Raw genomic sequence first — 14116 nt, 5'->3', positions numbered from 1 at the left:
CCCTTGGTGTGGCTAGGGAGGGGAATAATCTGGGATCATATTTCTTAGCATTAAAGTTAGACTTTGCACGTTTAGAGACCGCTGGCAGTGAACCTTCAGCAAGAGAGGTCGTACTACCTTTCATGGCGTGTCATCCGCCCTGATGCCACCCACTCCGACCAGCGGCCTTACCCACGGGCGCCACCCAGCCTCAGCAAGGGCCACCTGGCAGTATGGCCTTTGCCAGAAATCCTTACGACCCAGGCAGATGGACATCTATTCCATGGCATACGTGGGGAGTTAACGGCGAAGGCATCAGCAGAGCGATCCCTGTGTTGCCAGGGGGCTACAACCAACAGGGTACATGGCGGCCCCACCACAACAGACTGGTTACTGTGCTTGATATGAGGTGCAAAGAATTCCATAATCATCGTCGGCGCAGAAAACGACACTGCATAGTGGGTGCAGGAAAAAGCACCTATGAAAGTGTTCTCGCTCAAGAGAAGGAGGATGAGCGGGACTGCAATGCCACAACGAGAAAGTGGCCTAATGACCTCCACGATGGACACAATGCACCAAGTGGCTCACCCTTCAGCAAATTTAGAAAAATGTAAGTCAGAGACTACAGGGGACCGTCACATAACGACCGAAGGGTGAGAGACTCCTTTTAGTCGCCTCTTACGACAGGCAGGAATACCTCGGGCCTATTCTAACACCTGGGCCCGCAGGGGGGGCAAGCAAAAATGGTTCAAATGGCTCTATGCACTATGGGAGTTAACATCTGAGGTCATCAGTCCCCTAGACGTAGAACTACTTAAATCTAACTAACCTGAGGACATCACACATATCCATGACCGAACTTGCGACCATAGCAGCAGCGCGGTTCCAGACTGAAGCGACTAGAACCAGCTCCTGGAGCCCCTCGGTCACAGCGGCCGCCAAGGAACTGTTGCACTGTTAGTAAAATACACATAATTCAAACATCATCATAAAAATTGTGCTAAAGAAATTCTTATAAAATATTTAATGTTAACAAATTGATGTCCCAATTGATTGAGGTTCTCCGTAATGTGATATCATACACTGCCTCTACTTTCTTTCCTCTGCTGGTCATTTATGTGACGATATGAACAGCAATTTATTCCAAAAATAACTCATTCGAGACAGTTTTGGTGCTGCTAACGTTGAAACGTAGGTAAACGATAAAGTTAACCTGCAACTGTAGCCTGTATATCCTTATATAAACAATATCAGTTGCTGTCGCTGCATAAAAATGTTAAAAATTATGAAATTCTTGTCACAGCTGCGTCTGATTAGTCGCCGAATTGGCGTTAAGCAGGAAGGACAGAATAAACCTCCAGTATAAGGATTCTTCGTGCGGCAAAATGCAGTAACTTTAACATAAAAAAATACTTGCAGAGCGCCATAGAAGCTAAAATTTTGATGGTTCATTTCTTTCGATGTATTCTTCCCGGGTGAAAAATTTCAGAGTAGGTTTCGAATTGTCGGATTGGACTCTTCCCTGGTGAGAGAATGATCAGATGACACGCGTGCCCCGGTCGTGGGTTTCTGTCGGGAACTAAGTGAACCGTCCCATCACTAGTAAGTGATTTTATAAAGAGTTAGTTGCACTGTTTGAACGTCAAATCATAATGTTGAGATAAACATTGAAAGTTAACAATACGACAGGAGACTGCTTGTTGTAATGATTAAAGTTTATTCTTTTGTCTTTTATGGCTATTAAGTGAAGTTTCTGGCTCAAAGAGCTATCCACCAACTAATCAGCTCGCGTTGCGTAACGGGCCGGACAGGAGTGTAAGTTAATTTTGGATTGATCCATGCTACGGATTAACAACTGTGTCTTGTGCAGCGGCCAGACAGTTTTTATTTATCTATTTATTTATTTATTTGCGTTTTCCTCCCTCTTAGCAAATACCCCGATCTTCACCTTGGTTGAAAATGGTTCACATGGCTCTGAGCACTATGGGACTTAACTTCTCAGGTCATTAATCCCCTAGAACCTAGAACTACTTAATCCTAACTAATCTAAGGACATCACACACACCCATGCCCGAGGCAGGATTCGAACCTGTGACCGTAGCGGTCGCGCGGTTCCAGACTGTAGCGCCTAGAACCGCTCGGCCACCCCTGCCGGCCTTCACATTGGGAAATAAAAAACAAGTTGAAACAGTTTTTGTATGTTCGTCCTTGAAATTGAGTTATAAGGACTTGGCTATTCAATATGAAACAAAAATTGAAACACCTGCAGCTGCCACTTTTGCATTTAAATTTTTTATGCAATCAGTTGCGTGTTCCATTATCCATCTAAAGGCCCGTTAACCAACGAAAATATGGAAGAATCCAATCTCTTGCGCAGTAATAAGAGGGGCCATTACTATATAACTAGTGCTCGTAGATTTGTGGTTTACGTGACAGGATATTGTCAGCTGATGAACGGAGGATAGTGTCCTGTAAATCACAGACCTAAAGAAACAAGTTATATATAACAGTGGCTCCTGCTATAACTGACACAAGATCGCATTCCCCTAATTTACTTTGGTCAAGGGGCCTGAAGATAGTATGAAGGAACACCGAAAATGGTTACGTAAAGAAATTAAAAGCAAAAGTGTGAGCTGCAGGTGTTTCAATTTTCAGTGTTGAAATACGACCACATACAGAATAAAGTTTACACAGTTTATAAATATGACACACACCGCTTCCCTTGCTTAGGTAACTGACGACTGCGGCAACATGAAGGCCATCTAGCTGTTAATAAAATATATTTACGGAAATTTCAGTATAACGTTAATCCTTATGACTTGGAAAACACGAAGAAAGAGAAAAAGTAGCTGAATGCTTGGTTGGCAACCCACAGATTATTAATAATGGGAACCAAATTGTTTCAAATGAAGGCCGTAAGTTCTTCATTAGCTCACAAAAGTTGCTGTTGGAGGGAAGAAGTAAAACACTCAGACGGGTTGGACCAGTGAGATCACCTGCTACACATTATATCTGATTTCATTGTCCTTCACTCGTCAGATTCTGAGAAACTAGGAAATGCAGCGGCTGTGAAAGCAAGTTGCCAATGGTTGCAGTTATTGCTCTATTAAATCGACCAGCTATTTCTGTTGCGCAAGCTGTTGTTGCTAGAAAATCAACTTCAACATCAGCTGCTATCCTCCAAAGGTCCGTGAATTCTGGATCCATGATCAATGAATGTTGTGTGCTAATGAATAGGTTCGTCGTCCGCAATTCTGATATCGTGGTCTGAAAGTGAGTTAACAAGGTTGATGCAGCTCCCCCCCCCCCCCCCCCCCCCCCGAAAAAAAAGTTTGGTTAGGAAAATTCGTCGACAGCTATAAAGACGTGAGTCCGAATCAGTGTTCCAGAATAGCCCATGTTAAAACTTAGTTAATAGACAACTATTCTTACAGAAGGTGACCGTAAGCTGCATAGATTGGCATCAACAGGCGTGTCATTGTGAGGCCATGGGATTTACAAAGCGGTGTAGCTAGATCACAAATGTTTTATATTCTGGGCACCCACAGCTCTTTTATGGTCTGATGTTAGGCGTTAGGAAGTATTCCGCTAACAGTTGGTAAAATTGTTGTTTATTGGAACAACTTGTTTCATGGCCTAAAACCACATCATCAGGTGCAGAAAAACGTTAAAGGGGCAGAGACATATCCATGTCTTTCTACCTCTCGTTCACCATAGTATTGAGAGTATTCAATGAATCTTAAATTTTGACCAGAAGCGATGGGTATGCCTATGACATTTAAACTATATAATGTGGCTTTAGGCCGTGAGACCGTTTGTGCTTCAGTAACCACCAATTTTATCAGCTGTTAATTGAATTTTTTGTAACATCATGCTGCAAGTATAGCTACTCTCTACCGAAATTATTGTTCGTTGGCTATTGTACGGTACAACAGTGACATTGTAAAGGGCAGGATTACCGGTAGTATTATTAGAAATGGCAGGGAGAGAAACAGAATGGATGTACGAGAGAGATAATGGAAACCGACGACTTCTCATTGTTTTTTGTTTGTTTGTTTGTTTTGCACTTCATTAGAAACGCACATTATTCAGTGTTAGTCCGTTGTGTATTTTATGTCCTTAAAAATAATAAGTTGCATTTTATAATCAATAGAAATTAGTAGATGTCGTCACTTATGCGCTGTTACATAACCAAAGCAATACTTCTGATGCAAGTACCCCTTACATGCACAAGAAAAAATCTGTATAATTTTTGTCATTATTTCGTACTCCATAGAATGTTCATCATGTTCACAGGTAGAGCTTCCTATTAACTGATAAGAGACATAGATTACGTGAATAATAAAAGCAAGTTTGTGTAAGCTCGATGAAATGTTGAAGCAGTGTTTCAGATGTTTATGTCCCGCATCTTGTTTAATTTTACCCGTTATTAAGAAATTGTGTTTTTTAACTCTGTGTTACAAATCTGTATTGTTTTCAGTTTTGGCACAACATTCCTCTGTTCCACACTACAAATCAACAATTCGAAGAAAAAGTTAATTAAAAACAGATAATTTTAATTTTCCGATGAATATCGTTTTTTTTTTACACTGAAGAGCCAAAGAAACTGGTAAACTTGCCTAACATCATGCAGGGTCACCACGCTCTGGTTTTCCTGTGCAGGCAACCTAGTCACGGACGCCTGACATGTATTCCAAAGGAAGGAGGGAAAATTGGGTTTACAGTCCGGTCGACATCGAGGTCATTTGAGACGGAGCACAAGCTCTGATTGTGTCAACGCTGGGGAAGGGAATCGGCCGGCCCTTTGAAAAGAACGATCCCAGCCTTTAGGGAAATTACGAAAAACCTGAATCTGGATGGCCGACGCGAGTCTGAACCGTCGTCCTCCCGAATGCCAGTCCAGTGTGCTAACCACGGCGCGACCTTGCTCGGTGATATGTATTCCGGAATGAGTACGCGAGACCGTAAGATGATTGTATCACAGCAAACTTTCCACGAGTCTCCAGTGAATGGTGCTTGTGCGACAGGCAGCTCCATTAAGAGTATGTGTCCCGCCTCTCGACGACGAGATATCGCGGCACGGTCGCTGTCTCCGCCGGGGGGGAGCAGCGCTATTCGCCGCGTGCTTTACACGGAATCTCGCGTGTGACTCGCCCCACACACAAGAACCCCCGTGAAAAGGGGAGTCGCCACTCCCCACACAGCGTTGATACTGGCGTGCCATGACCGGGAGGTTTAATGGCGAGCCGAGTGGCTGGAGCAGGGAAAAAGCCTCATCTAATTTTCAGAGTCCCGCAGAGGGCAACGCGTTTGATGCGGGAACGCGATACCCGTCGGCATCGCCCAGCGGACGGCTTTCACGCGCTCTGCCACCGCCCTAATATATTCCAGGCAGGGAATCAGTACGGTTCGAAATTACTCTGTTTTTCTTCCTCGCTGCGGTGCCTCGACACGCCAAAGACAAAAAAAAAAAAAAAAAAAAAAAAAAAAAAAAAAAAAACTTGCTGGATGCCTATCTGCGGAGGAATCAAGGATGTGCAAATGCGTCACTCCCTTAGCAGCACATGTTTTTTTCGATTTCCTCTCACTCCATAACGGATACAGCATTTTTTCTGTTTATTAATACTGCTGAATGCGGGGGAGGGCCCCTATCTGTGTGGACAATCCTGACCGGGTACCCTAATGCTAAGATGGTATATGTATGATGCTGCAGGGTAACTTATGTGTAATTCTGTTTTAAACGCGGTGTGTGGGGGAGGGACGACAAGGCGGGTTGTGGTGGCCGTATACAAAGGTAACTATCGTGATAGGTTGTTATACAGCTATATCACTACAATCTGAATATCATGGAGTGAAAAATGTTCCGATAATCAAATATCAGTATATTTGTTACTGTTCTCGCATGTTAATTCTATTATTTGACGAGGAAGGGATACACAGAAACTATAGAAAGGATACGCCGCTTGTATCGACCGATTATTATATCGGCAATATTACAGGGTTATGAAGTATTAATAGTTATAAAAAAAAAAAGACAGAGAAAAACTTTTCATTTTCGAAAGAAAAATACTAAGAAAATTTTTTGGACAGTTTAGTGCTATTTCGTATTTCGTATGTATTTATACAGCGTGACTCCCTTTCTTTATGTTGATCGATACACCGATGAAGATCGCAAGCTACTTACATCCGAAGATATTTATGAACGATGTCAGGTTCTTATTAACTCGCGGTTAAGTGTGGGCAGTTTTAAGTACGTAGGGACCAAATGAAGCAAATGCTGTTAGCGTTAGAGGGCATGGCGATAGATCCTACGGCAGCTGGGCAACTCAATACTGTTACATCTCTGACGAGTCGTAATGCTTGACATTCACGTAATGTTTAAGAGCTGACTCCAATTTTCACTTCTAAGTTCTATTGAAATGCCCAATTAAAAATTCGCACGAGCAGTTGAAAATTAAGCGTGCCTCACTAGCACAAATTATTTCGCAAGAACGTAGTTTCCCCTGGTAAAACTAAAACTAAATATTCGTTGCCGCCTTGCATGAAATAAACTTGATTTTAAATGCTGAAGTTCAAACTTTATGTTAGTTATACCACATCAAGTAATTGAGATGGTCCGTCGGTCCACGTACTTCCAACAAACACTATTCGAAGTCTTCAGATAGATTTTAAAATATCACAGCTTTTTGTTGTAATCCTCTTGCAAAAATTAATGCCACTATAAAACTATACCGTAATGTAATTTAAAATCTGTTACTAGAAAACATTACAAAAACTCAATTTCAAGTTCCAGCTCTTAAAACCGACTACTGTATACATGGAAGAGTATTTAATTCTCCCGGTATCTCTTGTTCCTGCGGCTGTCGACTGTAAATCGATTATGTCCAGTGGCTGCAATGCCTTACTGGGAGATAGAAGATTGCAGTGGTCGCCAGCTTCTTTCTGCGAAGCTCATGAAACTGAACAATAATGTCGTCTGCTGCTACGTGGCATGTATACTGAAAACCCTAAATAAAAACATAAATATTAACTATAATAGTGGTAACTCTTACGAGCCATTTATCGTTGTCTCTGGACAGGGTGGTGATGACTTCATCAAACCGGTCTCACTACGACCGGTATATCATGGAGGATAAGAAAAACAATGAAAACACTACTGGCCATTAAAATTGCTACACCAAAAAGAAATGCAAATGATAAACGGGTATTCATTGGACAAATATATTGTACTAGAACTGATATGTGATTACATTTTCACGCAATTCGGGTGCATAGATCCTGAGAAATTAGTACCCAGAACAACCACCTCTGGCCGTAATAACGGCCTTGATACGCCTGGGAATTGAGTCAAACAGAGATTGGAAGGCGTGTACAGGTACAGCTGCCCATGCACCTACAACACGATACCACAGAACATCAAGAGTAGTGAATGGCGTATTGTGATGAGCCAGTTGCTCGACCACCATTCACCAGACGTATTCAATTGGTGAGAGATCTGGGAATGTGCTGGCCATGGCAGCAGTTGAACAGTTTCTGTATCCAGAAAGGCCCGTATATGACTTCAAACATGGGGTCGTGCATTATCCTGCTGAAATGTAGGTTTTCGCAGGGATCGAATGAAGGGTAGATTGGTTCAAATGGTTCTGAGCACTATGCGACTTAACTTGTGAGGTCATTAATCGCCTAGAACTTAGAAGTAATTAAACCTAACTAACCTAAGGACATAACACACATCCATGCCCGAGGCAGGATTCGAACCTGCGACCGTAGCGGTCACTCGGTTCCAGAATGTAGCGCCTAGAACCGCACGGCCACTACGGCCGACTAATGGAGGGTAGAACCACGGTCGTAAGACATCTGAAATGTAACGTCCACTGTTAAAAGAGCTGTCAATGCGAACAAGAGGTGACCGAGACGTGTAACCAATGGCACCCCATACCATTACTCTGGGTGATACATGCTTGCAATGTGCGTTCAGCGCGATGTCACTAAACACGGAAGCGACCATCATGATGCTGTAAACAGAACCTGGATTCAAACGAAGAAATGACGTTTTGCCATTCGAGCACCCAGGTTCGTCGTTGAGTACACCATCGCAGGCGCTCCTGCCTGTGATGCAGCGTCATGGGTAACCGCAGCCATGGTCTCCGAGCTGATAGTCCACGCTGCTGCAAACGTCGTCGAACTGTTCGTGCAAATGGTTGTTGTCTTGCAAATGTCCCCATCTGTTGACTCAGGGATCGAGACGCGGCTCCACGATCCATTACAGCCCTGTGGTTAAGATGCCTGCCATCTCGACTACTAGGGATACGAGGCCGTTGGGATCCAGTACGGCGTTCCGTATTACCCTCCTGAACCCATCGATTCCATATTCTGCTAACAGCCATTGGATCTCGACCAACGCGCGCAGCAATGTCGCGATACGATAAACCGCAATCACGATAGGCTACAATCCGACGATTATCAAAGCCGGAAACGTGATGGTACGCATTTCTCCTCCTTACACGAGGCATCACAACAATGTTTCACGAGGCAACGCCGGTCAACTGCTGCTTGTGTATGAGAAATCGGTTGGAAACTTTCCTCATGTCAGCACATTGTAGGGCTCACCACCGGCGCCAACCTTGTGTGAAAGCTCTGAAAAGCTAATCATTTACATATCACAGCATCTTCTTCCTGTCGGTTAAGTTTAGCGTCTGTAGCACGTTATCTTCATGGTGTAGCAATTTTAATGCCAGGAGTGTAATTGAGAAAGCTGCACAAACACTGTAACATCGAAGAGCCGTTAAAGAAGATAAGGATGAACTGGAGAGGCCATGTAGCACAAATGAAGTACAATTTAATACCTAAAACGGGATTCGACTGGACAGTCGATGGAGCGACAGGAAGAGGAATATCCTGAATGAGGTGTCGAGATAACATTCGGAAGGAAAGAGCTACGATGAAAATATACATCGAATAAGCGAACAGTGCTGTCAACAAAAAGAAATTCCATAGGGCCCTTGCAAAATGTAAATTTTACAGAAATGGAACGATGTTTGTTACATCTGGTCATTTAATGCTGTTCTTTGAATTTTCAGTGTCAAAACAGTTTAGTTAACACTGAACTATTAATAGAACCCAACAGAATGATAATTAATATACTTATGGAATCGCTAATATTGCATGTAAAGCTCTTGTGATGGAGGCAACAAAATTGGAAATGCATCCTCTCCAGTAAAAGGGACTCAAAGCTCATTTACTAGAATAACATCAGATACAGTTGCAAAGATAGTCGAATTATGATTAAGAGATGGTTAATGAGGCATTAATAGGAAGTCAGTGGCACTCATTCGGCATTTGTATGAGAGTTTCTTGGGAGTTAAGCACCGGAATGGGGTAGCTAACTCGCAATCCATTCGTGAACTAAGAATCAGGAATTTAATGAGATTACCGAAATTTATGTGACTGAAAGACTCTCTTCTCAAATTTCAGCCACCAGCAGCGGGAAAAGCCACCCCCCTTTAGAAATTTCTACCTGCGGGAAAACGAGAGGTCATCAGTACTCTTGCCGGCCGGTGTGGTCGAGCGGTTCTAGGCGCTTCAGTCTGGAACTGCGCGACCGCTACGGTCGCAGGTTCGAATCCTGCCTCGGGCATGGATGTGTGTGATGTCCTAAGGTTAGTTAGGTTTAATTACTTCAAAGTTGTAGGGGACTGATGACCTCTGGTGTTAAGTCCCATAGTGCTCAGAGCCATTAGAAGCATCAGTACCCTACAACTTCAAGAAAGCAACATATATTAATCATAGTCTCAATGCTCTTTTTCCACCTGGCAGCGAATTGAACAATCCATAGCAACTAGTAGATATCACTTAAAACAGCAGCTTATGAGACTCCATATTTCACTTCCATGACTTTCAAAAATACCATCACTGTCTTGAAAGCATAATTGAAGGAATGAAATTCCACAGGAATATACCGTCATCAGATTTGTCTCACTGACATTCCTCCTCCTCGAAAAACTTAACGAAAAGAATTATTTAGTTTTTTTATTCCTTTTTTCTTTTATGGTAAACGATTCAAACAACGCTGAGAACAGCCTTGCAAACATCAAAAGATCTTCACTGACACGGCAAAGGAGAGTAAAGGAAGAAACTTTAGCACAGCAAAGTAGAGTAGAAATAAAGCTTCTAACAGCTCGGGGACCTGAGATTTCCATAGCCGTAATATACAGACATCGTATATTCCCCCGAGTTGGTCAATTGGTCATGCCCACCTCGCAACAAATATGGAAACTCATCCACACTAACAGTAATATACCACCATCACTTACTGTTCAAAATGTGTGTGAAATCTTATGGGGCTTAATTGCTAAAGTCATCAGTCAATAAGCTTACACACCACTTTACCTAAATTATCCTAAGGACAAAAACACACACCCATGCCCGAGGGAGGACTCGAACCTCCGCCTGGACCAGCCGCATCACTTACTGTTGGAACAGTTAATATCGTAACTCACTTTACATACCTAGTTCACCTGGACCAATCACTGTAAGCAAAATCCAAAACCAGCAGGCAGGAGTCAAAGGAAGACCACAGTCTCTCCGAGAACAATGAAAAATTTGAACACTCTGAACAAACAGATTTACCTCACTCATAGTTGACAGACCACATTATTTCATCTATACATCATTCGATCAGTATCATGCAGCAAAATTAATCATATTCATCCTGCTACATCACAGAGTATCAAAAGAAGACAATCAGCAGTGTATCCGAAACATTCAATAAACAGGATACCTCCACGGTAACCTTATCAGTACTCACTTACCATATTGTAATAAAAAACTGTATACACGGACGTAACACGTTTTCTTCACTCCATCTCATTTTCAAATTATGGCGCGCTACACAAATATTCCCACTTATACAATCTCTTGTCAAGTTATAGAATCACAAGGCAAAGCTAATCATACTACAAATCTTTCTTATCTATGCACCCATTTAACCTTACGAATCGGAGTTCTCATGATTTGGGAAACGATCTTACTAATAAAGAGACCACAAAAACACTAAACTCTATACGAGTAAAATCCAATATTGCTAACCAATCGTACAGAGGAAACGCCACTCAATGCAAAACCATCGTACCCTGCATGTGGTGGCTGGCATACGTCCTTATTCTAAAGCCGGCCCCTTCACAAAACCAGGTATCGGATTTGTACGTTACTCTCCTCCAGTTTTATTCTACAATTTGGAAGCAGAACAGAACGTGAAGTAATTCATTAAGTACTCCATTTGGGAAAACATTCTCATTAACTAACTGTTTTAATTGCCTAAAATTCCACTGCTCTTTTACTGACGCAGCGAATAACATGTGACACTATCTCAAATTCCTTCGTAACAAAACTGAACGCACTTTTGGGCTTCAAGAAGTACATGACCTATTTCGAGACCTCAGCTCTAGCCGGTACAGTGCGCACAGAATTATTTTAACTGTTCAAAACGGGTAGACCCATAACAGTCGTGAATTCAACTTTAGTTTCAAATATTTTATTCGTTAGTTTCTGGCTTCTGATTAATTCCGTTTTCTAAGCATGCTTGTAATACTGCAGCCCTAGCTCCAAATATTGGACAGGTGACTCATGATTCATCACATTACTAACCGATTTGCACAATCACGCCTTCTTCAACTAATGTCCTCTTTCAACACTCCCCTGACGCTCTGCTACAAATGCGAGTACATTTGTTTCAGTAATACATCCCGTTTCGTTATCTCCCAGGTGACATACATCAGTTACCTCTCCTACTTCGTAGCTTATCTGCACTGTGTGATCATCAGGGACAGACAATATCCTCGAGAACAGCTGTAACCTAACTCACAAAATAACATCATCTGAGCTGAGCTCAACATTAACAGTTCGCGGTATGAAGTATTAACTGATTCAGTTCTGTAGTAGTCTGTGGCACCTCACTGTGCTCACGAATTTGATTTACCATTTCCTGGAAAGCTGGTGTTTTCTTGCACCTACTGCTCCCCTCTGACTATTTAATTTCGCTGCATTAGTAGCTCACGCTTCGTTATTTCCTCATTTGAAGTCTCGTCTCGTTCCCGAACATTTTGGTTTAAATCCCTAGCTAAATTCCCAAAGTATATCCTCACAACTCCCATAAATTTCTATTCGAACTCCGTAAAATACTATAATATTGCTAATAATCCGACTCACCAACCGACGTCTCCTGTTCATGCAATGCATTGCCATAACCGTTGCTGTAGTACTCATGACAGGAGAACTCGACTCATTAGTTCAGTTACTTTCACACTTTAAGGCAGTAGCTTATGCACAGCCTAGTTCTACAACAGTACCACTAATAACAGTCCTATAATTCTGGGTAAGAGCGATGGTTTCCTGTTCACTAACTGGAGCTCTGTTTCTAACCTTTCATCACTTCGCACGTCTATATCAACGTTGCCTTCTTCAGCTTCCTCTCTTACTTTTCTAGATCCACTCTTTGTCTGACTATGAGAATCGGTGTCGAAAGTCTTACTTCAGACAGCAAATAATTCCCCGATTCCAATTTGCTCATGGAATCTATCCATCGCTTCACACAAATTACAATCTGAGAATATCTCAACACTCTTCTTCGGACCAGTATTTGTTACAAGCAATATATTTCGTCAGGAAAACCATCCCTCAGATTCTATCTGACAATTTGTCAAAAGGAACCAGTGAGTTGCACATAGGTCCATGCCAGGAATCGTCGTGTGTAACACTACTACTACTACTACTACTACTACTACAGTGGTGGAAAGTTTGTGATCATGCAAGTAAGCTATGGGTAATTTTATGTTGAACATCATGGTGGAAAGGGGGGGGGGAGGTTTGTGCATGTAAAAGTAACTATACTGTTAGGTTATTGTATAGATATTTCACTGTATTCTTAATTGGAATGAGTGAAGTTGTCCCAACAATATAATATCAATACAATTGCTAATGTTCGTACTTGTTAATTCTATTATTTGACAAGGAACTGATAAATAGTAACTTAAGGAAAGCCGGCCTTTGTGGCTGAGCGGTTCTAGGTGCTTCAGTCTGGAACCGCGCGACCGCTACGGTCGCAGACTCGAATCCTGCCTCGGGCATGGATGTGTGTGATGTCCTTAGGTTAGTTAGGTTTAAGTAGTTCTAAGTCCATGGGACTGATGACCTCCGATGTTAAGTCCCATAGTGCTCAGAGCCATTTTTGAACTTAAGGAAAGGAACATTTTATTTATGACAGATCTGGTCATTTAATGTTGTTCTTTGATTTCCAGTGTTAAAACAGTTTAGTTATCATTTAACTACCAGCAAAACAGGTTAGAATGGCGGTTAATCCCCTAATGGGATCGCTAGCATCGCACGCAAATCTCCTGCGCCACAGGAAAAGAGGGCAGAGGCAAAATAATTGGAAATTTATCCTCTCCAATAGTCGGGATTCAAGGCTCATATATCTGGATAACGCCAAAAACAATTACATAAATTGTCACATTACCAACTACGAGATGTTTAATGATAGAAGCCACCCATTTAGCATTTGTATCATCAGTTCTTGGAAAATGTGGATCGTGATGTGAGAAGCTGATCAGCAATCCTGTCATGAACTAAGAATAAAAAATTTAACGAGATTGTCAATTTTTCTGACGAAAGTCTCAAGTCTCAGAATGAACAAAGTCTCATCTAACCAAACATTCAATTCACAGTTCAGCACGTACAACGAGGATGGCGGGGTCGCCTAGTAGCTTCCTCGTTTCTTCAGGCACCAGAGGGATCAATATGAAGGAAGTAAATGAGTTTTGCCTGACAATGTCTTCCCTACCGTCAGAATAGAATAACCTCACGTGATGATTTGCTGCTAACGGGACCGTGACAGCGTCGGATTCTTCTTCACTTACTCCAGGGATTTCGGCTGCTCATTGAAATTAATTGGTTGATGAAGAGAGAAGGGGGAGACTACAGACCAGTAACAGACAGCTCAGAGAAATGCAGTCTCAATTAAAACAGTTGGTAATTAACCAGTCCAGAATTCCGGACTACACAGGTGATCCGCTGGTTTCCTGTGTGCCAAGCTGCAACTACTTTGAGAGACATAAAGAACTAATGAAGATAACGATAACTA

Source organism: Schistocerca piceifrons, chromosome 7 (genome assembly GCF_021461385.2).
Source record: "Schistocerca piceifrons isolate TAMUIC-IGC-003096 chromosome 7, iqSchPice1.1, whole genome shotgun sequence".
NCBI classification, from domain to species: Eukaryota; Metazoa; Arthropoda; class Insecta; order Orthoptera; family Acrididae; genus Schistocerca; species Schistocerca piceifrons.
The sequence above is the reverse complement of the archived record's forward strand: the minus strand, read 5'-3'. Positions refer to the sequence as shown.